Here is a 24,134-nt window from a genome sequence, read left to right as displayed (position 1 = left end):
ATAACTAGAAATGAACATATTTGATATTCAGACATGAAATAGCAAAATAGTAAAGTGTCTCCCCCTGAAGGTTCTCAAAGACAAACTCAGATGGGAACGGGCTGAAAGGATAGCTGTGCTCACTGGTCTCCTAATCAAATGTCCCTAAGCTCTCTCAAGTCTGTGTCACAGTTTCTTTTCTCCCTGGAATAACTTCTGCTCTCTGGAGACGACATCACTCAGTCCCCACGGTTTCATCTGCCTGATACAGAATGACAATTTTGAAGTACATTATATCTTTTCTTGAAGTATATCTATATCTTTTTCTTCATTGTCTTTTCCTAGTTTGGTCTTTGTGTCTCATTCTGTGTTTATTGAAAGTCCACAAAAAGATATGTGGCCTAGACAAAGCACCCAGGATGCTGCTTCTCTTGTGAGAGTGTGATGCACATGTTCATGTGAGTGTGTGATTATGTGCATGCAGAAGTGCTGTGTATTCCCATGCCAGCTCTCATACAGCACAGAAGTAGGGAGGTCAGAGGCTGATTCAAGTGTTAATGCCCCTCACCTTACTTTTTTGAGACAGGGTCTCTCACTGAACCTAGAGTTCATTGGTTTGACTAGCCTGGCTAGACATGAACTCTAAGAATCTGCCTAGCCCTGCCCCCTCAGCGCTGTGCTTACAGATATGCACCTGCCCCCTCAGCGCTGTGCTTACAGATGTGCACCATCATGCCTGACTCTTACATAGGTGCTGTGCATCCAAGTTCAGGCCCTGTGTTTGCACAGTAAACTGACTGAGCCATTTCCCCAGCCCAGGTGGATACTTTTGATCCTGAGCAAGCCATCACTACCCTCTGAGAGTAAGACAAGGTTTAAATGAAAAACTTTAAACAATAGGTGTGGGCTTGGAACAATGTGCATTCCTATAATTTCAGCCCTCCGGGTGCTGAGGCAGAAAAATGAGGAGCTCAGCATCTGCCTGACCTACATATATAGTGACAATAAATCGTAAGCTGGAGTTTCTCAGTGACACAGTACTTGAAAACCATACACGAAGCCTAAGATTCAGTCCCAGGGCTGTGAAACAAAATCAGAAGGTATGAAGATGGATTTTTTTGGTGGTGGGTTGCTTGTCTAGAACAACAAGGGTTTGATCCCAAGTGTACACACACACACACACACACACACACACACACACACACACACACACACGTGCTCACACATATGCATGCTTGCACACACACACACACACACACGAACACACATGCGTGCACGCATATGAATCAACCTCACACTGTCTTCCTGATACTCCAGGGATAGTTTATGAAGTCCTGAATTAAATGGCTTGTTTCCTGGTTAGAGCCACAATAAAGAAGGAAGCAGGTATTAGGAACGAAGAGAATCACTTTTGTGAGTCCAAAATTGATACATACATGTCAGATAATGTACCCACACTGAAAGGTCACATACGTGAAAATGAGGATGTTTCCATAGTAAGACAACTGGAGGAACAATTTTCCAAGGTGCCTGAGAATAGATGACATTGGGGATCACATGTGGCCTTGCCAACACCGCTGGACTTTAAACTTGGACACAAAATAATCTGGGGTTGGAGGTGTACTTCAGCAGCAGCTCCCTTCCCCAGCCCTTCCAAGGCCCCGAGTTTAATCCCCAACACCACATATACAAAACCAGTTTGCCCTGTATTGGCTGTAGTGAAATTTCTACCACCTCTGTGGAATCACAGTGACTCTTAAAGAAAAGCAAAGTGAGGGAGCTGGAGAGATGACAGGGCACTTAAGAGCACTAGCTCCTCTTCAAAGGACCCAGGTGTCTCCCATGTAGGAGCACACGGGTCTGTTATTCTTGTTCCACAGACTGTGCTGCCCTCTTCTGGCCTCTGCAGACACCAGGTAGACATGTGGTGCATGCCCATAGACATGCAGGCAAACAGTCACATACATACAAATCAGCTACCTTATTCTAAGGAGAGATAAAGTGAGATCTCTGAATGGGTAAGACTGAATCACGAACATCTGGCTTTCTCAGGCTCCATGTGGACCTGACACACCTAACGGCACTCCATGCATCGGGACAGACAGCTGTCCTGGGGAACAGGAGAGGAGCAGCTGAAGAAGCAGGAAGCAGCAGTTCCTAGGACAGCGGAGTCTCTTTTCCACGCTAATCCCAGCGTATGACCCAAGTCTGAGGAGGCGTCTCATAGACCGTCTAGGGTGGTCGATGTAGAGTTGAGGTGAGCTATGTCTGCAGAGGGAAGGGGAGAGCATGGTGGAAATCAGCTTTTGCGTTACTTGTCATTGGACAGAGATAACACTCAGAGTTCGGGCTTGTAACAAAAGTAGGTGATCTTGGTGCATGATCCCCAGCGTTCCTGTGCAGTCAATGAGAATCAGGCTACAGTGGAGAGTGGCTTTGCTGGCAGACTTGATGTCACTCCCCAGAACCCATGTTTAAGAAAAAGCTGTATGGAGTCATACGTTATAGTTATGACATCGTTACAGTCTCAGCACTGGAGACCCAGGGAGTCAGACGGATAACGGGATTAGAGACCAGCCAGCCAGCCTACCAGGTTAAAGTGAGAGACTGTCTCAAAAAACAAGGAGGGTGGTGTCAAAGCAGTCAGAGTTGTCCACTCATTTACACACACACACACACACACACACACACACACACACATACACACACATATGCACACGAGTCACACACATACACACACACATATGCACACGAGTCACACACATACACACACACACACATACGCACACGAGTCACACACATACACACACACATATGCACACGAGTCACACACATACACACACACACACTCACACACACATACACACACATATGCACACGAGTCACACACATACACACACACACATACGCACACACGCACTCACACATACATACACACACACACACACACACACACATACACACACATACGCACACGAGTCACACACATACACCCAGTCAGAGTGCTAGGTGACAATACTCATGCTTGACTGGCACTTGGAGATCTAAGTCTAACACCCATTTAGTGCCTGCCCACAGTGCTGTGTATCCTGTGTGAGGAAATACTACAACATATCTCCAGCCTAAAGATTTCAACTGTTAGTCCATAAAATAGTAAATAAATGTTTAACTCTGAAACCCTTGATGTTTCAAATGAAGTTATTTTCATATTTCTAATCACTGATACAAAAAGTTCCCATCTATGTCCAGTTCCTCCCACATCCTATAACATATCTGAAAACAAACCCCAGAAGAACACAGCAAACAACCAATGGCTACAACAAGGCGCAGGCTCCCATCAAACTACTGCTATTTCTATACCTTCAACAGTCAGTAGGATGTAAACATCATCTCCTTTGATGAACTCCCTGCTCTTCAGCTTCTCGTAGGTTATGAAGGCACTGGTTCCATAGCCTCTGGTTCTGTAATACTGAGTTCCATTAGGGAAGAAAGCCACATTTCCAAGCTTGGAAGGCCTGTCCCAAAAATAGCTTTCATTGCCTAAAAAAACAATTTATAATAGGCTGTGTTTAACATCATCATAGCTTTCAGAGGTAGGAAGTCTCAGCAGCCTTCTGAGCTACAATGGGTCCTTTAAACTGAGTCAAGGCAGTGAGTAGCTGAGAGTTTCCTATATGAGCAAAGAATAATTTATTTCAAAAACTGAACTTAGTGGTATTTAGTGACATCCGGAGGAATGTGTTGGAAAGAATGAAATATTCTGAATGTTTAAACCCTCCAGTTTCTGTTATGTTTTTTTCTATCAGATTCAGGCACTATTTTTCCTATGTCATTTTGATCCATCCTTGCAATTTATAAACTCCCTTGATGATATTTGGTTTTCCATAATTCTATGTTTGCAGGGACAAAAGATTGGTGAAATTCCAAGTGTGATCATGGCTCCCTGGGTGATGACTCTTTTTGAGACTGGGAATGTTGCCAGCATTGGTGATAACCCTCTACGGTGCATTAATAAGATGTCACCATCCACTTCCATGCTGTTGCCACCAGAGTCCCAGCATCTCCACTCTGACTGAAAACCCTCTTCTCAAGAGCTGATTGTTTCCCACAATGCCAGCAGTGTGACCAAGGCAGCATGGGCGAATGAAACTCAGTGTCAGAGGAGCTCTCCCTCCCCACAGCCTTCCATATTGACCTCTCCTAATTCTTTTGACGAATCTATGGGGCTATTGTTTCTGTCTTGGTTTAACAGCCAAGAACAGTGGAACTTCAGGAAGGTTTTTATTCATGATCATAGAGCTAATGGGATTAGCTAATCTTGAATTAGACCCAAGCATGCCAGCCTCTAAAGCCAACAGTCCTTAGCCAATACCTAGAACGCAGGGATGATTAATTCCAGTGTTACAGTCTTTGCTGACATGCCTAACAGCCTCTGCTGGAGACTGTCTTCCACAACGGAATCCTTTTTCTAAAGCTGAAAATCTTCACTTCGAGGCTGAACTTCCATAACTAACCAACGGTGCAATCTCTCATTCCCCAAGAACCATCCCTCCTTGAACAATGATCAAGTCCCTAGCCATGAGGAAAATAAGAAGTTACAAACCATCGTTCATCGTTGGGTCTGTAGTTATACTCCGTTGATTGGATATACGCTTCCGGACGTCAGGATTTTGATCCAAGAGTGTCATTGTGGCTTGTTGCCAGGGACATGGCCACTGTAATTGATCATCATTGGCACCAGAGATCAGGTGGAAATAAATCCCTACTCTGGTTGAGGAATTCAGATCCAGGTAAACCTGATAAGCATAGCCTTTAGGAGAATAATATGGAGGACTGTACACATCTGCATTCTGGCTGTCAAGAAGCTGTATGAAATTCTATATGCGCCATATATGGTGAGGACACCTGGTTTCTGAGAGATTGATGTCATCGATAGACAGACCACCCGCTGATGATCCAGGGCCTCTGAGTCCTTCAAATACCACTCGGAATTTTTCAGTCACTTGCAATGTTACGTAGTAAAGTTGCCAGCTCCCAATGGGTATTTCTGTAGAAAGAGTCACTGTTTTAAGGGTGATGAAGAACTATGAATTCCTTGCTGACATGGTCAGTATTAGGATTCTATACTTCAAAGGGAAATAATAGTTGGTGAGCCAAAGATACTTATGGATTTGGTGAATGGCTTCTCAAGTCTTTATCTCAGGGCATTGCTGCAGTTGAACTGTCCACTGGGTATTTAATGTTTACATACTTACTCTCAGATAGCTCACCCTTTCTCAGAGATGGGTAAGCACCCAATCTCTGAGATCTACATTCTGCTTACCAGTTACCTGGCATTCTGTCTTAGTTAATAACCGAGCAATATTAACATCTGTGATTTGCTGGTACTCTCATAAAGATTTCTTTATGTGTGTATAACATAACTGGAATACTTAAATTTCAGTGGTATTCAAGCAGAGTTAGACAGGAATTTACAAGCCCCGGAGGCCACATCCCATTCATTCCCAGTGACTTGGCCTTACAAGTGCTTACCCGACCATGCTACCCCCCCCACCCCTTTGCTACCATCTACTTCCTTCCTTTCTTGCACATATAGCTCACTGCATGGGGAGATTTTTAGCTCATTTAAGCTGGAAATGAGAGGTGAGTCTCTCTTCCAATCATAGGATACCTTTGGTAAGAGGGAAGCTGGGAAAGGAAAGTCAAGCTACCATCTACCCCTACTACAGTGAGAAACGGCGTGCGGAAGCACTTCAGGAGCCCCTGTGACAACAGGACAGAAAGTTACGCAAACTGTCAGTTCACACTGGAGGGAAGCTCAACTGTATCAGCACTCAATGACAATTAAAACTTCCTGGAAATAAACTGTAAACATTCAGATCACAGAAAATGCTACTGTCCATGGATAGGTTACAGACTGAACAAAGCCTTCCATCTACATTTGAAGGTTTGGCTTCAGTATGGTTCTTCCTCCCCGTGAGGCCCAGAAGGACTCACAAGCAGTCTTGGGTGACTGTCTTACATTCATAGGCACAGGTTGTTCATCCTGGGCAGATCTGCATCCCAAACATGGACAATGACATATATATATACTTTAATATTTGCATTAATATACCTATTAACACATAATTCATACTTAGAAAATTTAGATATGTCATTTCAATATCTATCTTACATAATTACATGTAGAATACATGTGCAATGCATGTGTATTTTCTCTGAGATTTAAAACCTCACTGTACTTGCGTGGCCACAAACATAAGCAGCCCCTGTATTTCAGAGGGTTTTGTGCATGGGAGGGGGCTGTGGCATATAGTGCAGAGTTGACTCACTTCATAGTGTGTTTGCTTTTGTCCACTAAATTAAGGGGCCAGTGTGTACAAGAAGAAAAAGTAGTGTGTTTCCTGTTGGTCATTAACCATGAGTGTCAACTTGGTGGGATTGAGAACCACCGTGGAGAACACTCCTGTGCATATCGGTGAGAGATTAGGTCGATTGAAATGGAAAGATCATCCTAAATGTGGGGAGCACAATTGCACAGGCTAGGGTCGTGACTGCACCCAGAGAAGAAAGTAAGATGACCGCATTACCATTGCTCTCTATACTCCTGGTGACAGACGCAGGGTGGCCTGCTGCCACACACTCTTGCCATGAGGGACTGTGGTCCAGAATTAATCCTTCCGTGTCTTGATTTTCTCAGGTATTACGTATACTGAGGCTCACTAAACAGTGGCCCACTCCCTTCCTTCCCCATCCGCTTTAATATGTGGTCAATTGGCCCAGCTGTCCAATACACGGTTATCTGAAATGTGGACAGCTCCTCCCACAGAAATAGCTCCCACGGGGACATTTACTTCATATCATGGCAGACGCCTTCACTGGGATTCATGTTCTTAAGCTGGAGGTTAGGTAGAGTTCTCTTTCCAGTTGTATAGCCCTTAGGGAAGACTGGGTCACAGTAAGAGAAAATGAGATGGCCCAACAGTGCAGTGCTTATTGAGGGACAAACCCGGGCCTCCCTGAGGCCAGTCCTGCCTTTATCCAGTGCATAGTTTAGTTTCTTTTAGGCATCAACCCTCCCCATGTCACCCAGAGTTCACAGTGTGTTTTTATTACTGTCTACAGTTCCAGAGACCAGCTATGCTTTCTAAGTATCACAAAGGACCCTCATTTTATTTTCCTTATCAAATAAAACAGACAAGTTCTATTGAAAGTCGGTGTTTTCACCCCCTGCTCTGCCGCAAGTAGCCACAGTAATAGAAGAGGTCTCACCTGCATCCAAACTGCGAGACTGTGGATACTGTACCTTGTATTTCTCTCTGTAGGGTTAAAACCCCATCTGGGTGGCCTGCAGTGTACTCCCGGGTGTAGATTTTCACTTGGTTGTTTTCACTTCCACTGTTGTACAGGTAAAATTCCAAGCACTGAAACCCTCTCTTGGGGTACAGCAGTCTGCTCTCCAGCCTTGCTGTGTCCCCCTCATTGGCAGAGCTGGTGTCGAAATGCATGAAGAAGCCGGAATCTGTTGCGGGCACAGAAGTGCAATGGAAAGACAGCAGAGCTCTGGGATCAGGCTGCTTTCTTTAGTGTTGGCTGGGTTCCCACCATGCATGGATGCTGTAGCCCGGTTTGCCCCAGAGTTCACGCATGGGGAATAACTTTCAAACTTCTATGTTGAGGGCATTTGGAAGTGGGATCTTTGGAGGTGACAGAATAACATGAAGTCATGAGTGTGAGCAGTTGTGTCTTTTTCAGAAGAGACCTGAGCCAGCAGAATGTTCTGTGTGACCATGTGGTGACCCTTGCCCTGGGAAGCAGCAGAATGTTCCTCTACAGCTGACAAGCAGACACCAGGTTCCCTGCTCTTAAACTATCCCGTGTCCATAACCATAAGAAAGTCATATTTTAAAAATAAAGCACCCAGTCTCGGGTACTCGGGTATAGCAAGAGGAAACAAATGGAACATGACGTTATACTGGGCATTATGATGCAGTTCTATAAGCAGGGACTTTGCAAATGAGACATAGTTAGACACCCTTTTTCTTACGGCAGCTTCCAAAAACAGGAAGAATTTGGAAACACCTAGACTGGAGCTCCCTGTCGTCATTGTAGGTATTTTGGTACCCAGGACACACAATTGCATCCAGCTAGGATTCTCTGTGCAGTGACTCACAGCCCAGCGGTGCTCATTTGTCTCCTACATCCTGTGACGTGTGAGAGGAGACAACAGAGCCCCTGGAACAAAAGTACATGCAGGAGGTGCATTGCGGTTCTTCTCCGCACAGGTACTGAGGGAGACCTCACAGAAGCAAACTGTGAGATGTAGAACGGAAGCCGTTCTGAGTGAGTAAGGCAGAGAAACAGCATCCCATTACCATGCACAAGTCTCAGTCCTTCGGAGAAACTGAATGGGCTACCAATAACAATTATGATAGAGGAGATGGAGAAATTGCTCAGCAGTTAAGAGCATCTTAAGTTCTTTCAAAGGACAAGAGTTCCATTCCCAGCACCTGTGTCAGGCAGCTCACAACTGCTTGTAACTCCAGAGATTCTATCGCCTCTGGCATCTAAGCACACATGCACTCACATGTGCATAAAGGGCCCCTGCAATCACATGTGTGTACTCCCGACCTTACCTCACACATATACTCACATGTGCATGTTCCTGGCCTCATACACATGATTTAGAAAAATAAAAATAGATTATCATAAAGCCAGTAATAATTCTGATAGAAATGAGAGGTGAATCACCCATATTTTAGACTGAAAAAGAAGGCCAGAGCCACTGATCCTGAAATCCATTACCTTTGCACTGGCACATGTTGGAGTGATCATTATCTGGGCCCCCGGGGGCCTGTGATACCCTTTGCCAGTCAGCATTGTCCCCTTCACTTTGGATCATGCCACAGATATTTTCCAACTCAAAATCACAGGAGTCCAGAAAACTCAGCGAAGATGCTACAAAAGCAAAGAAGGAATCCGATGTGAGTGTTTGCTCAACACAGGGATGTAAGCAGTCAAACCTGAGCTGGTCACAGAGCTATGAGAAACGTCACAGAAAAGGGAGCATCTGGTTGACTGTGCGACCTGCTGACTGGAAGACACTTCTCTGCCTGCAGAAGCCCAAAACGAGCTTAGTTTGTGGGTGTGAATTCCCAGTCCACACCAACCCTTTTTTCTCGTCTATTTGTGAAAAGCTGAGTCAATATTCCTCCTGTTAGTCAAACCTTAATGCCACAGCAAAGGTTATTTTGTCTCACCTACGGGACAACTGCACATTTCAGTATGGCTTAAAAGAGGCTTGAATACAGAAACGGTCTGCACTGGAATTAGCAAACCCTTCGACAGTCAGCATGGGGCTCATTTCTGCAAGGACTCAGGCTGCTTTACTAAATCTCAAGGCAAACTCTGTAAGAAGACAAGTGCTGAAAATGGCTAGTAGATTGGGACCTGGGTGATGTTCTGATTATTTTAAAATCAAACTTTTATGATCTTAGAAACCCCGAACGTGTCCAGAACATCCCTTATCCAGCAAGGAGAGGTCATTTCAAGGTGCCCATCACTTACAGCAGTTGTACAGCCGGTTCAGCTTCAGCAGGTCATAGTCACTGAAGTCCATTCGTTGGCCAATCACATTTTCAAAGTCTGAGATCTTTGTGACAATGGTGGGCTCTGTTCCGTTCTGGAAAGCCGTTTTACTATAGTGCATGACCGAGGTGTAGTCATAGGGTACATTCAGGGAATCAGACACACTGTCACTGTACATGTTGAAATTGTGTTCTCTGCCTGGATATGTTTTAATAAATTATTTTATATTCATAAACTGAAGCTGCTCTTACTACACACTCTAAACTGGGAAATAGAAAATGTAATAGAGCAAACTGTGTGCACATTGTCTCCTGAGTGTCCTGTGTTCCAGACACCCCTTTCTTTGGACCCGCTATCATGCAAAACTGTGACAGCAACAGTCAAACTAACAACTGGACACTTCCAGTCAGCCCAAAGTCTAAGGTTCAAACAACTGGGGATGGAAAGGAATGTTCTGCGAAGCAGTGTGGAAACATTCAGCGTCACCGGCCAGCAATAGTGATGGTTTAATGTGCTCAAAGCAGACCGGGTAAAAACAGGCCTTTAGGGAGTATGCTAAAATGGGACCCCGCATTGATAACATGGCCAAGAGTCATTAGAAAAGATGGACATCATTGAGGACTCAAAGGTTACTGGGATTCTTGCACTTGCATATAGTTCATTATACATTATAAAACTGTAAATAAGTTAGTGTCTTAGCAACAAAGTATCTTATCCCCCCAAAAATGCTTGAAGAGGTGACAAGCATGCTGACTCAGTTTATTTTAATGAAGTAATAAATGTGCTATTTTATTAATATTCACATAGCAAAATGTCATCTTGTTGCCCATAAATATATACAATTATAATGGTAAATTTAAAATGTTATTTTTTGAGCCACCATGAGCTCCAAAGACAATCATTTTAAAACATTACCCTGAGTGTATTTAGAGAAGAGACCAGGCTGCTTGGCATCCTGCTATTGGACAACTAATTGCAATTTGATATCAGATGAATTTGTAGACACAGTCAAGTATATCTGGTATCAAAGCACAGACACCCACTGCCAGCCTGTTCCTGATGCAAACATCCTCAGAAAGTTGACCTATAACTAAGTATATAAGAGAAACATACCTGATAGGATCCTGTCCCAAACTACAGTGACATAGTCATCTCGGTCAGAACGAGACTGCTCATGCCAGAATCCCAGGGCGTGGAGAAATTCATGCTGAACCGTTGCTATTCTGTCACAGTTTTCCCCGATGGACAGCTCCTGCTTCCCAACATGCCTGTTCCCCACTGAAGACCAGCACCTGATGAAGAGTGTGCAGACCAGGGACAGGCTGCTTGCACGAGGAACGCGAGGTCACAAGACAGAGGCCTCACTACCTAGCCCACTTGTTTAACTGCATGTCCTCTTGCCGAGTGTGGACATGGAACTGCTCTCAGCATAAACAAAGTGACAAGTTGTCTGTGCTCATCCTGGGAATTGCAACCCTTTTTAAATGGACATTGCTATGCCCTTCACCGTGAGTTGTTTTGTTTCCTAATTTCATTGTTTATCTCTGTGAGTGTTTGTCTAGGTCTAAGTATGTGGTTGGATACCCCAGAAGTCGGAAGAGGGAGCTGAGCCCTTGGAACTGGAATTACAGGTGGTTGTGAGCCTCAATCCATGGATGCTGGGAACAGAGTGCAGTTCCCTACAAGAGCAGCTGGTGTCTTAACAGTTGAGTTATCTCATCAGTTAACAAACAGGAATTTTATAGGGACAGCAATCACTGAGAATCACTGTGTTCAGGTCAGTGACACTGCCACCTTTCAAGTAATAAGATTTATTGAGTTGAAACAAATTCAACGCAATCTGCAATACGGTCACTTGAAGGAAAAATAAACAATATTCAGTTGTAAATGAGATGAAGTTCACAAGGCTATAGTATAAATGGCATCCATTCACGCTTCATGTAGGTTGACACTGGTAGTCTGGTTGCATGTATAAAAATATTTTCTAATTTCTTATGTATTATCCTGAATGTGTATCTGTGTACACATGTTTGTGTAGGTGTGTATGTGTGTGGAGGCCAGAAGCGTGTCTTCCTCAGTTGCCCTACACCTTACCTTTTGAGACAGGTTCTCTCACAGAGCCTGAAGCTCAGCAATTTGGTCTGGCTGGCCAGTGATGTGCAAGGATCCGATCCTATCTCCCTAAATGAAAAACTTTCTCACCCAGTTTTTTCTCTAAAGGTGTCTGGGGTGGTGTTTGTGTCTATGCAGCAAGGACTTCAGCTATTGGGCCATCTCTCCAGCACCAGGTTAGCTGTCCCTTCCTTCCTTCTTTCCTACCTTCCTTCCTTCCTTCCTTCCTTCCTTCCTTCCTTCCTTCCTTCCTTCCTTCCTTCCTTCCTTTCTTTTGTCTTTCTCCCCCTTTCTCCTCCTCCTCCTTGTTTCTTTCCACTCTTTGCTTTTTTTTTTTAGTACTGTGGCCCTAACCCAGAGACATATGCACACCAGGCAGGAACTCTAATGCTGTGAAAACATTATTTTATAGCCAAGGAAACCAGGTCTAAAAGTCACGCTCTGCCCAGATAGCAAAGGAAGTTCTGTTCCAGACCTTGAACCATTGTTGTGGCATAATGTCCTGGGGAACAAGTCTCCTCAGAGCCTTATCAGATAACCCTCAAACTTACCCCCTGCCCTTGAACACTGATATGTAGTTAGCTTCTCCAGACCAGGGCTTGAAGTCGATGCACGTTTTAAGGCGGTAGTGCTCGAAGGCATTGAGGATAACTCCTTTAGCGTTCATTTCTGACGGAAGACAAAAGTGTGTGCTGAATTCTCTGTTTCAAATCTAACACATCCTTAAAGTAAGGCAGGATGCCATGGCCACTGCATGACTGCCTTAGAGCGGGCTGGAAATGGGGACCGATAGTAAAGCTCTGAGAGGAGACCTTCATCCTTCTGAGAACCAAGGAGAACATGTGTGAAAGCATCACAAACTGTAGAGACGTCTACCAGGGTAAGCTGTCCACTGACCATGTGTCTTTACTACCACAGGCCTTGGCTAAGTTTGGGTCATTTGTAGAGTGCTTGACCTGGCTCATGTAGGACATTCTTGTCATTGCAAGGGTAAAGGAAGTTCCTGAAAAATCCCAGGATCTCAGCAAACAGGGGAGCAGATCATGAGACCTACATGTGAAAGGTCCTCTGAGTTCATGTGCACACTGTGGCACATGCACATTCACACCATCAGTGAATAATGCCATAAAAATATAACATAGAAAATGCAATAGGTTAAATGAAAGAAACAGAAAGATCTAGAACACCACAATTACAATTATATGAAAATTTATTTATTTGAATTGGAGAATCTATTCTGAATTCTTAACCTATCATGTTTGCAAAGCAGTTGTTCCCTAGGCTGAGCTGCATCCTTGGCCATCCCCGCACTCAGTACCCTCTTCTTGGTTCCTCACTAAGAGCCAGGTGTCTGTGGAGAGCCCTGATGTGTGTGATGCACAAGGACTGCGTGCCAGACATGGTCTTTACCAAGTGAGCTTCAGTTTAACTGAGTAAACAAGAAATGTGAGCAAGCAACTTCCAAAAAGTGTGAAAAATGACAGAAACAGCTGTTTGCCTAGACCATCACCCAAAGTTTCTCTGCAACATTGGGGCATCTATCTTTCTTCTATAGGACTAGCATATCCAAAAGACTTTTCTGTGAAGCAGGATATTCTGAAGGGCTGTCCCTTCTTGTCTTGACAATGTTTGGCAGTCATTTTCTTTTGTATCCTTCTTATCCCATTAGGACAGCATACTGTCATCAGTAAAGGCAAAAACAGCCAACTGCTTTGCTTTTCTGACCTTCAGGTTGAACCCCAATATCGGTCTCTGGCTTTTTATTAATTGTGCTACATCTGTCTGTCATCTCTCTGTTTGCCTCTCTCTGCCTGTCTTTGTGTCTCTGTCTCTTTCTTTATCTCTGTCCCTCCATGTCTTCTCTGTCCATGTCTGGCTATCACTCTCTGTGTCTATCTCATTCTCTGTTTCTCTCTGTGTGTCATTATCTGTCTCTGTCTCTGTCCATCTCTCTCCTACCCTGGTCAGGTCTTGGGCTCAGGATCTTCTGCCTTTTCTCCAGAGGAGGGCTGGAGTGACAGGTGTGCCCCACCACACCTAGCTCACCTAGTGTGCACATATGCTGGATATGTGGCACGTGTGTGTGCATGTTAGTGCACTTGAATGGGTGCACAACCACATGTGTGTACAGCAGGTGGGTGGAGTCTGGAAATGATCTCAGAACTCATCCTCCATGGCTTTTCTACCTTAGCTATTAAGGGAAAGACTCTCAATCAAACTTAGAGTTTTCTGATATGACTAGTCTCCATAGCCACCTTACTCTGGGGTCCCTTATCTCCAAGGAAGATGGAATTGCAGCCAGTTCCCACACACATCCAGCATTTATGTGATTTCTGAAGATATGAATTCCCATCCTCATGCTTGCCATCTCCTCAACCCTCTTCTGACCTTTTTCAATTTTTTCTTTTATCTTTTAAAAAAGAAAACAAAACTATCTTTTCTCATTATACATACCAACCCAAGTTCCCACTCCGTCCCCTCCTTCCATTTCCTCCACTTACCCCCCCCTCCACCTCTATCCACTCCTCAGAGAGGGTAAGGCACATTGCTTTGGGGGAGGTTCAAGTCCCTTCCTACTATATGTAGGCTGAGCAAGGTATCCATCTAAAGAGAATAGGTTCCCCAAATCCAGTAGAAGCAGCAATACCACTCTTGGGCATATTCACAAAAGACGCTCAATCATACTACAAGGACATTTGTTCAACAATGTTCATAGCAGCATTATTTTGTAATAGCCAGAACCTGGAAACAACCTAGATGCCCCTTCACTGAAGAATGGATAAAGAAAATGTGGCACATTTACACATTAGAGTACTACTAAGTGGTTAAAAAATGACCACTTGAATTTTGTGTGCAAATGGATGGAACTAGAAAACACCATCCTCAATGAGGTAACCCAGGCACAAAAAGATGACTATGGTATGTACTCACTCATAAGTGAATACTAGATACTAACAAAGGATACTGAGCCTATATAGTTCCTGATCCTAGCAAACCTTCTCTGACCTTTTAATAATTTAATACTCAACTAGGAATTACTTATTTCCTGAAAAGATAAAAGATAGTGGACTCTTGTTAACAAGAGACTTGGCTCTAGAGGGGTTCCCAGGTGTACTAGGGAATTTCCGCAGCTAGGTCCTTGGGCAGCAGAGGAGAGGGTGCCTGAACTGGCATTGTCCCACGGCCACACTGATGAATATCTTGCATATCACCATAAAACCTTCATCTGGCAATGGATGGAGATAGAGACAGAGACCCACATTGGAGCACTGGACTGAGCTCCCAAGGCCCAGATGAAGAGCAGAAGGAGGGAGAACATGAGCAAGGAAGTCAGGACTGGGAGGGGTGCATCCACCCACGGAGAGGGTGGGACTGATCTAATGGGAGCTCATCAAGGCCAGCTGGACTGGGACTGAATGAGCATGTGATCAAACAGGACTCTCTGAATGTGGATGACAATGAGGTCTGACTGAGAAGCCAATGATAATGACACCGGGTTTTGATTCTACTGCATGTACTGGCTTTTTGGGAGCCTAGTCTGTTTGGATGCTCACCTTCTTAGACCTGGATGGAGAGGGGGGGGCCTTGGACTTCCCACAGGGCAGGGCACCCTGACTTCTTTTAGGACTGAAGAAGGAGGGGGAGGAGAGTTGAAAGAGTGGGAGAAAAATGGAGAATGGGAGGAGGCAGAAATTTTTAATAAATAAAAAAAAATCTAGGCAAAACAATGCCATTTTCTGTAAATTTGTTTGATTGGTTATTTTGTGAGTTTTACTCGTATTTACACCCTGTGCTGGGGCTAGGGCTGCGGGGGTGGCTCAGTAGTTAAGCTGTTCTAGGGCTCTTCTGGAGGACTGAAATTTGATTCCAAGAACCAACACGCAATGGCTCCAAACAACTCCAAGGGATTCAATGTCTCCTCTAACCTCTGCCAGCACTGCACACATGTAGTATTTACTCACCAGACAGGCACACACACACACACATAACTAGAAGGAGTAAAAATGAATCTTTTTTTTAATCCTCGATGGTCAGGAAGTGACCAGTGGTATTCCATCTGCTAGCGTGCCCAAGACCTGGATTCTACGATCAGGTCTGCAAGGAATAAATAAATACATAAACATGAGGAAATGATGCTTTAAAAGAAAGATTATTAGGACTGGAGAGATTGCTTGTGGTCAAGACCATGCGCTGCTCTTCCAGAGGACCCAACATAGGTTCCCAGTGCATGTCAGGGGTTCACAGCTGACTGTAACTCCAGTTCCAGGGGATCCAGCACTCTTCTCTGTCTTCCACAGAACTACACTCACACCACAGACACACAGGGGGGAGGGAGGGGGGAAGGGCAAGGAATGGATAAAGAGAGGAGAGAGGGATAGAGAAAGAGAGAACATATGAATTTAAAATAACAGTAAAATCTAGAAAAAAAACTTATTAAAACCAAGAATGCCTCCCTAATCTCTATATCCTTAGCATCCAACACAAAGTGAGTTAGCTCTCCATTAAGGTTGGTAAAATTGATATTATACTTGGCAAAACCCAACACATATTTCACATATTCAGGTTGAATAATTTAAGATCTTTTAATTCTACATTTTGCATATTTTTAAAAAGTGAATTACACAATCTCACAAGGCCATTCTGGTAGTCATTAATTTATCAGCTCAGGAACACACAGTAGCTGTGGATACATCAAAGTGCGTACTAACCCAAGCTATCGTCTAGAACATACGGAATGGTATGTGGCCATCTATAGATGTCTCCAATGATGGAATTCTTCCCTTGTGTCTGTCAAAAATAAATGTGAAAAGGACCAGTTAGGTAAGCTAGACAAAGCCAATTAATAGTCAACCTGGAAATAAGTGGAGTGAACAGTTCTTCCTGGTAGCTCAAATCAATGGGGCCTGAGTCTGAATTTTGAGCATCATTTAATAAAGTTTACAGGAAGAGCAATGTCAATAATTAACATGGAGCTAAAGAAGAAATGACACTCAAGAAAGGTTGCTGGAAAGTGTTCCATGAATACTGTTAGATGTTTAGATATTAAAAGCACATAAGAACGGACTGTTGACACCTCCATAGTAAAGACAGCCTGCTGCCCTTAAAGAGCATCTAAGTTCAGTTCCCAGCACCCACATCTGCAGCTCACAACTGCCTGTAACTCTAGAGGATTCAGTGCCCTCTTCTGCCGGCCATGAGCAACTGCATGCATGTGGTACACAACCTCATGCAGGCTCACACACAGAGGTGGGGGCACGCACACAGCCTGTGCTACACATAAACTTATGCAGGCTCACACACACACACAGAGCATGCATGTGGTACTCATAACCCATGCAGGCTCTCTCTCTCTCTCTCTCTCTCTCTCACACACACACACACACACACACACACACACACAGTGTGCATGTGGTACACATGAACTCATGCATGCACAGAGACAGCCTGCATGTGGTACACAAAAACTTATGCAGACTCACACACATACAAATAACTCAGTAAATACACGAAAGAAACCTGATGACTAAACTAAACATTAAAAATATGAATCTCAGGGGGAAAAAAAGCAGACATAAGATGAATGAAAATTTTTAACTTTTTCTGAAGGAGGGCCTGGAGAGATGCTTCAGCTGTTAAGAGCACTTGCTGTTCTTGCAGAGGGCTCAGTTTATTCCCAGCACCCATGTGGTAACTCAAAATCACCCATAATCCCAGTTCCAGATGATCCAATGACCTCTTACGGCTCCCATGGCCCCAGGAATACACAGATTGCACAGAAACACATGCCATGAAAACACCCATACATGTAAGATAAAAATAGATAAGCAAAAATCTTTGTAAAGCAATTCCAATTTTATAGTAAGAAATGAATGATATTTTATTATTGCATATACTCTGGCAATAAATGTCATTCCAGATAACAGAAATGCCTGGGTAGTAAATGCAGCAAGGGCCTCAAACTTGAAAAGCAGGTGCTTTATCCACTGAATCACCTCTGCCACAGCCACCCATTCAGAAGATAACTTTACTATGGGAAATGGGCTTCCAGGAGGAAAAGATAATGGAGAGGGAAATGCAATATTTGAAACAGAAGGATGAGTTTGAAGGCTGTGAGAAACGTACAAGGATCTCCTAATGTTGTCTTATTGCTTTTGCTAGAACTTCAAGCACTATGTTGAAGAGATATGGAGAGGGGACAGCCTTGTCTTGTTCCTGATTTTAGTGGAAGGGCTTTGAGTTTCTCTCCATTTAATTTGATGTTAACTGTTAGCTTGCTGTATATTGCTTTATTATATTTAGATATAATCCTTGTATCCCTAATCTCTCCCAGACCATTATCTTGAATGGGTGTTGGAGGTTTTTCTTATTTATTTATATATTTGTAAGAATTTCCACTTCCTCCCCTCCTCCCAATACCCTCCCATTCCCCCCACTCCCTCTTCTCCTCCCTCTCCAGTCCCAAGAGCAGTCAGGATTTCCTGCCCTGTGGGAAGTCCAAGTTCCTCCCCTCTCCCTCCAGGTCCAGGAAGGTGAGCATCCAAACAGACCAGGATCCCAAAAAGACAGTACATGCAGACGAAACAAGACCCAGTGCCATTGTCAATGGCTTCTCAGAGGGAGAACATGAAAAAGGAAGTCAGGACCGCAAAGGGTACGTTCACCCACTGATACAAGGGGACTGATCGAATGAGAGCTCACCAAGGCCAGCTGGACTGGGACTGAACAAGCATGTGATCAAACCGGATTCTCTGAATGTGGCTGACATGGGTGTTGGATTTTGTCATATGCTTTTTCAACATCTAATGAAATGTTCATATGGTTTTTTTCTTTATATGATGGATTAAATTAATAGATTTTCGTATGTTGGACCAGCCCTGCATCACTGGGATAAAGCCTACTTGATCATGATGGATGAATTTTTTTAATGCGTTCTTGGATTCAGTTTGCCAGTATTTTATTGAGGATTTTTGCATCCACGAGTGAGATTGGTCTGTAATTCTCTTTCTTTGTCAAGTCTTTGTGCAATTTTGGTATTAGGGTAACTGTTGCCTCACAAAAAAGAGTTTGGCAGTGATCTTTCTGTTTCTATTATGTGGAACACTTTGAGGAGTATAGGTATTAGCTCTTCTTGAAAGTTCTGGTAGAATTCTTCACTAAAATCTGGCCCTGGATTTTATTGGTTGGAAGGTTTTTGATGACAGCTTCTATTTCCTTGTGGCTTATAGGTCTATTTAAATTGCTCACCTGTTCTTGATTTAATTTTGGAACATGGTATCTATCTAAAAAAAATTGTCCTTTTCTTTTACACATTCTAATTTTGTGGAGTACAGGTTTTTGTAGTAAGACCTAATGATTCTCTGGATTTCCTCAGTGTCTGTTGTTATGTCCCCCTTTTCATTTCTGATTTTGTTAATTTGAATGTTCTCTCTTTGCCTTTTGATTAGTTTGGATAAGGGTTTGTCAATTTTGTTGATTTTCTCAAAGATCTTATTATTTTGTCTGTTTTTAAAGTTTACATACACTAATACAAAATAAGAATTACAAACATATTATTGAGTATCTCTATTTGACTCCAACTCTTGGAAAGGGATAGTAAGTTCTTGAAATTTTAAAAGTCTGGTAAACAAAAAGCCATATCTTGGTTTTCTTCTTAAAAAAGTGCTTAAAACACTGAACTTTTGTTTGTTTGTCTGTTTCACCATGCACGCATCATTACAACCCACCTCGAGTCTGATGTCTCCCTCAAAAAGGTTCAGTCCCAAACCTAAGAGAAGAATTCAAATAAATCATGTTATTACATTGGGTTCTGGTACCACATAATAGATGATGGTTTAAAAATTCTAGAGGGAGACGGGCTCACAAGGCCCTATGTCCAAGCATCTATAGACAGGTTAATGGTCACATATTGGACAAGAGACTTTTTTCAGCAGTTTAGCACCTGTTAAGTTACCATTCTCTCGTAAATGTCTCCGCACCCAGGCTTTTATAAGCAATCCTAGGACACCCATCACTTCACAAGAGGGAAAATAAACAAGAGTAGAACTGGGACTGAGAAAAGGGTGGAGATTTGTGGGAGTCTAGGGAACTGGGGGAAAGTAGAGAGGGTAACGGGATAAAACGAAGAAATACTTTATATACATGTATAAAAATAACACAAGGAAAGCCATCGTCGTATATAAGTAAACCATGATAATAAAACAAAGAAGGGACCTGAAAGACAGTGCAGGCAGTAACAGGCACCCACCACCATGTCTAGACAACCTGAGTTCGAGCCCTGGGAACCCATATGGTGGGAAAAGAGGACCGACTGGTTCATGTTGTCCTCTGACCTCCACACATGTAGTATGCCACACACACACACACACACACACACACACGAAAAATATTTTAAATAGGTTAGCAAAAAAAGAATGAAGAAAAATCCACAAACCTTCATTGATATTGAATATGTCTCGATCAATTCCCTCATCTATATCTTTGACTGAAATAAGAAAAATACACATTGAACGTTATGTTCATGAGAGGAAAGAGGATCTCATTAATCAAACAATCAGAAGGAGACAAGTTGTTACCTCAGATTCTAATTTAACTTGTATTGATTAACTGATGGGAACTCTCATTCCTTGAGCCCCTCTTGTGGGCCAGACTGAGGACTAGAGAGAGGACTTTGGAGGCATACCCTGTCCTCTCCACACCCCTTGGGTGTCAGCTGACTTTAGGAATAACATTGGTCACTCTGTATGTCAGTCACCATAGCTGGGAAGGTGGGAATGAGTGACTAACTTGGAAATGAGGGTCTAAAATCGCTCAACCCAAAAGCCATTTTATTGGTCTTTCTTGTACTTCTGTTTTTCAGCTGGGCAGATGGGTCCTGGTGAATGGAGCCAGCCAGTGTTGACCCAAGTTCATGTCACTGCTGCAGTCACGGTGTCGTCTGCCGGCATTCCACCTGCCGCCTCCTCCTTGGGTCGGCACAGCCTGGTGCTTCAGTCCCTGTCATTCACCCCATAACTTCCTTACCCTGCATGCTAGATCAAATCTCCAGCAGACTCACCAAAGTTCTCTGGAGCTGGCTGTGAAAAAAACACACAGAAAAGATATTACTGTGATACTCATAATATAAATGACATTAGGTTACAATTTTAGATTCCTATTATAATCATCCTTAAGACTTTTTATCCATTTGTTCATTCATTCATTCATTCATTCACTCACTCATTCATTCATTTATGTGGTGTCCATGTGTGACTGACAGAGGAGAACGTGTAGCAGTCAGTACTCTGTGTCTGGTGTGAGTTCCTAGGACTAAACTCACATCATCAATTTTGGCGGCCAGGGCTGTGTCACCTGCTGAGCCATCTCACTGGCCCCAATTTTGTATTTATTTGTGAACAGAGTCTCTCTTTAGTTCAAACTGGAACTCACATTTCAGTCTGTCTAACCTTGAACTTGCTACAATCCTCCTGCCGCAGCCTCCCAAGCACTGGGGTGACAAGCATGAGCCACAGTGGCTCTAACTCACAACCACACAGTTCTTTTTACTAATAAGACATATTGTTTTCTTCCATATATGCCAGACAAGCAAGCTGGAGTTTACATGACATTCTGTCCAGACAGATATTCTTACTTCTTATAGAAACTGAACCTTCCTGTTCAATGAGTTTAAAGGTAGAGACAAAAAATCAACTTCAAAGCTGGAAAAGAACACAATGCACAAGACTCTAGTCCTAGCATACACACTCATGTTACATACATGTATCATGTAACACTCATGGAGCAGTGCTTGGGAGAGCTAAAAATTTATTTCCAAATAATAACAGAAACTTTTCCTCATACCTCAGGAAAATCATGTTTATTCTCATGTCTCTCCAGGACTCTACATTCAAAAAAGAATACTAAATCTCTAAGCAAAGGACCAATAGGTAGATTTTGTGACTTATTAAAAAATATATTCGCTTCTCTTTTTTTCTTTTTGTTTGCTTGTTTTTGAAACAAAAAAATTATGGATTACAAAATTTCTCAGAGGGCCTTCAGGAGACAGCCTTCAGTAAAGTGCTTGTCATTGCAGGCAAGAGGACTTGAGTTTGACTCCCAGAACTTATAAGAAATCTCTCTGTGTAGCCCTGGCTGTCCTGTAGACCAGGGTGGCCTCAAACTCAGAGATCTGACTGACTCTGTCTCTCAAGTGCAAGAATTAAAGGCTTGTGCCACCAGCACCCGGCTAAAAAGCATATATTTTCAAACGGATAGGAAGCAAATTACAGAGTTACATATGCAATGTGTAATTAAAAATTGAAACCAAAATCAGAAATTTATTTTGGGGGTGGGTTATGCACAGGTGCATGTGTGTGTGTGGGGGAGGTGATAATACAGGCCAGAAATCATCCACAAGTGTTATTCCTCAGGAGCCAGACACCTTAGTTCTGACTCTGAGTCTCTCGCTGGACCCATGGCTCATCAGTAGGCTAGGATGTCTCATCGACCGGCCTCCAGAAGCCCCACATCTTGGTCCCCCAACATTGGCATTAGAAGCACATGCCATCACAGCTGGCTTTTCATTTGTGTTCTGGGAGTCAAAGTGAAGTCCTCTTGCTGGCAATGGCAAGCAGCTTACTGAAGGCTGTCTCCCACAGGCCCTCTGAGAAATTTCATAATCAATTGTTCCTTTATCTTAAACTAGGAAGAAAGCGGCAGAACTGGTAGACAGTCTGTGTGAGTTATGCCTGGGTTCTCTAAACTAAGTCAATTTAGTTTAACCCTCCTGAGTCTCAAAGGATATGCGTGACGTGATCACCACATGATTTGAATGAGTGTTGTAAGCTATATTATGCCATACAAAAACATGCTGTAAAAATGTAATGTGTGTCACATAAGTGTAAAGACCAATTGCTTCCAAATACAAACCAACAGCTGAAATAAAGAATCCTCTGAAATGCTTGAGAAGACATGGGGATGAATTGCTCAGATGGCTTCCCTTGTTTCCACAGCAAACACCCTAGTTTTCTCATACAGGATCACACACACACAGTCACACATCATCCCGGCACATGTGCAGAAAGAGATTTCCGAGAAGCTACTGAGCCGCAGTCAAACATGGTGAAACAGCACCTCACACCTTAACTCTCCGTGCATATTTGTACACCATCAGCTCAGTATGATGAATTTTAAGTCCAATTAAAGGGTTTCCTTGGTCATTAGAAATTCTGTCTACGACCTTGAACTAGCTTTGGGTACAAACTGCCCATCAGTGTGGGAAGATTAGTTTAGACCCACAATGGTGCAGAAGGGAAACTCCATATTAAACTTTAAAGTGTGGACATTGCCTCTGACATTTCTCCATCTTCCCCCATGTCCTTACTCTAGTGACAATCAGTCTGCCACTCAGCAATAACAATGGCTTTCAAAACTCACAATCTCTTTCTTAGCAAAAGAAACCTGTCACACAACAGAGAAAATGAAAGGAAAACACATTTTTTTCTCACAGTCTCCAGACCTCTCTGCCGGGGTGACATCTTATGTTCAATACTCTGCCATCCCTTGTCCACCAGCAACAAATGTTCATTTAAGATAAAAATTTCAAATACATAAAACAAAACATGAGCAAATGATTATCACTCGATGACTGATATCAATGGGCCCTCTAATTTTTCTGATCATTTTCTTACCAAGCCAGAAACCAGGAGAAATGTGGCACAAAGCAGGAACCAAAGCCGATGCCAGGCATCCATACTGTGGTTTCCAACTGAATGTTGTAAACTATGACAGTCACAGCAGAGCTGACTTTTAAAAGGTAAATATAATGACTCCTGCCCTTTGGTCTTTATGTTAATGGCTCATCTCTCAATAAATATTGCTGCTGTAGTAACTTCCAACTCAGCAAATAAAGTCCAGAGTCATGAACGCATCTCGTTTTTTCTTCTCTTTGCTGTGTCAACAATGAATTGCTAAAACTTGTCACTAGAGTATATTCTCTAATGTATACACATTGTTCCCCAACAATGCTGAATACCACTTGAGAAAACAGAAACATATGCACACACACACACACACACGCACACACACACACGGTCGTAGGTGTGGATCAGTTGGTAGAAAGCTTTTCTGGCATGCATGTGGCACAAGGTTCACCCCCAACCCCCACATAAAACAGGCGTGGTGATGCACGCTTGTAACCTCAGCACTCAGTAGGTAAAAGAAAGAAGATTTGAAGTTCAAGATCATCTTTGCTACACGGTGAGTTTGAGGCCAGCCTGGAATATAGCTAAATACATATACCAAATTTATACTCTTGTTCAAATAAGTGACATTTATGGAGCGTCTTCCATCCAGATAGCCTATGTTGCTTTGATGTAGCCAGTTCTGTCCACTGACTCTTATCTGTCATTGAACTAATAAACCTTTGTCGACAATCTATAACTTTGTAAAGTCTAGGAACTATTAACATAACTAGAAAT

At 43.1% G+C, this 24,134-nt stretch overlaps 1 pseudogene across 1 annotated transcript; it reads right to left on the bottom strand.

Annotated features, from left to right (window-relative positions):
• Positions 1–1,368: 1,368 nt before the first annotated feature.
• On the bottom strand, positions 1,369–23,481 carry LOC146891813 (meprin A subunit beta-like; annotated as a pseudogene). Its single transcript, XR_015734734.1, has 13 exons — positions 23,346–23,481; positions 20,735–20,753; positions 20,111–20,161; positions 19,404–19,444; positions 16,389–16,467; positions 12,231–12,348; positions 10,681–10,859; positions 9,547–9,765; positions 8,785–8,937; positions 7,286–7,501; positions 4,583–5,026; positions 3,340–3,519; positions 1,369–2,247 (listed from the first exon to the last, which is right to left on the bottom strand). The product of XR_015734734.1 is annotated as a meprin A subunit beta-like (transcript).
• Between the last annotated feature and the right edge of the window lie 653 nt (positions 23,482–24,134).

Source organism: Myodes glareolus, chromosome 13, assembly GCF_982192425.1.
Source record: "Myodes glareolus chromosome 13, mMyoGla1.1, whole genome shotgun sequence".
Classification (NCBI taxonomy): domain Eukaryota; kingdom Metazoa; phylum Chordata; class Mammalia; order Rodentia; family Cricetidae; genus Myodes; species Myodes glareolus.
The sequence above is the reverse complement of the archived record's forward strand: the minus strand, read 5'-3'. Positions and strand labels throughout refer to the sequence as shown.